The sequence below is a fragment of the Otolemur garnettii genome, unplaced genomic scaffold (assembly GCF_000181295.1).
Source record: "Otolemur garnettii isolate 467f Iridium unplaced genomic scaffold, OtoGar3 scaffold00117, whole genome shotgun sequence".
Classification (NCBI taxonomy): Eukaryota; Metazoa; Chordata; class Mammalia; order Primates; family Galagidae; genus Otolemur; species Otolemur garnettii.
The window spans coordinates 2,817,763-2,819,918 of record NW_003852512.1 but is presented as its reverse complement, the minus strand read 5'-3'; positions in this window follow the sequence as shown (position 1 = coordinate 2,819,918).

Here is a 2,156-nt window from a genome sequence, read left to right as displayed (position 1 = left end):
TATAGTCTGATTATTAATACCTTGCCAGGTAGATTATTTAATAATATTTTATCCCATTTTATAGATTGTCTCTTCACTTTGTTGATTGTTTCCTTTGCTTTTCCTTTTGTAATCCTAATTATCTCTTTGCTTTGGTTGCCTGTTTTTTCGAGGTGATCTTCACTCAGAGCAAGGTCCTGGAAAAATAAATCAAGAATGTAATCCCAGGCCAGGCATTGTGGCTCACATCTGTAATCCTAGCACTTTGGGAGGCCCAGGTGGGTGGATTGCTTGAGCTCAAGAGTTCAAGACCAGGCTGAGCAAGAGCAAGACCCTGCCTCCACTAAAATTAGGTGGGTGTTGTGGTGGGCACTTGTAGTCCCAGCTACTTGGGAGGCTGAAGCAAGAAGATTTCTTGAGCCCAAGAGTTTGAGGTTACTGTGAGCTATGATGTAACAGCACTCTAAAGTGATATTCTGTCTCCAATAAAAAAAAAAAGAGAGAATGCAATCCGATTTGTAATATCTGGACAAAATATATAAACTATCTAGCAATCACTCTAACCAAATAAGCGAAAGATCTATAAAATTCTGATGAAAGAAATAGAAGAGGACACATACAAGAGGAAAGATATTTTATACACATGGATGAAAGAATTAATATTGTTAAAATGGGTCAGAGGTGGTGTTTCCTGCCTGTAATCCTTGCACTTTGGGAGACTGAGGTGGGAGGATTGCTTGAGGCCAAGAATTTGACACCAGCCTGGACCATATAGTGAGACTTCTACAAAATAAAAAAAAAATTATCTGGGTGTAGTGGCACATGCCTATAGGCCTAGCTATAAGGAAAGCTGAGGCAGGAGAATTATTTGAGCCCAGGAGTTTGGGGCTACAGTGAACTATGATCACACCACTGCACAACTTGTGCAACAGAGTATGACCCTATCTCAAAAGAAAATTGTTGAAATAGCAATTTACAGACTCAGTGAAATTTCTATCAAAATACCAACAACATTCCTTCAAAGAAATAGAAAAAAATATCCAAAATTTTGTATGGAACCACAAAAGCATAGCCAAAGCAATCCTGAGCAAAAAGAACAGAGTTAGTGGCATCATATCACTTTACTTCAAAATCTACTACAAAGTTATAGCAACCTAAGCAGCGTAGTACTATCCTAAAAACAGATACATAGACCAATGTAACAGAATAGAGCGCCTGGAAATAAATGCACATATTTGCCACCAACTCATCTTCCACAAAGGCTCCAAGAACATATGACAGTCTTTTCAATAAATGGTGGTGACAAAACTGGATAATTATATCCAGGAGAATGAAACTAGGCTCCTATCTCTTGCCATACCAAAAAAAAAAAAAATCACAGTGGATTAATGACTTGAATATAAGACCTGAATCTATGAAACTACTAGAAGAAAAGATTGGAGGAACTTTCTAGGACATTGTTCTACTGGACGATTTTTATTTTTTATTGTTTTGTCTTACTTTCTTGCCCCTAGTAGAGTGTTGTGGTGTCATAGCTCACAGTAGAGTGTTGTGGTATCATAGCTCATAGCAACCTTAAACTGCTGGACTCAACCAATCTCTTCCCTCAAGCCTCCCGAGTAGCTGGGACTACAGGTGCCCACCACAACGCCCGGCTATTTTTAAAGATGGGGTCTCACTCTTGCTCAGGCTGGTCTCAAACTCCTGCGTTCAGGCACTCCACTCGCCTCAGGTTCCCAGAGTTGCTAGGATTACAGGCATGAGCCACTGTGCCTGGTCTATATATAATATTTATAAAACACCTAAACAGTACAAAGATCTGAAAACTAATAAGTGAAAGTCACCTGTGTGCCTAGCCAAGTCCCACTGCTAACAGTTTTTGTGTGCAGTCATGAGAAATTTTCTATAACTGTAGATATATCAATTCAATTCAATTCAACAAATATTTTTTGATCACCTCCTATGTACTAGACACTGTTGGGATATTTTAGTGAACAAAATAATTCTCTGCCTTCTGGGATCTTATTTTTAACTGATGAGAAGGACAATAAAGAGTCTACATATATCTAGATATTTTACTAAACTGGGATCATATCTTATATGTTGATCTAAGACTTGGCTTTGAATGTGTGTATTTAAACATTATTTCATTATGAAAATTTTCATATACATAGGAG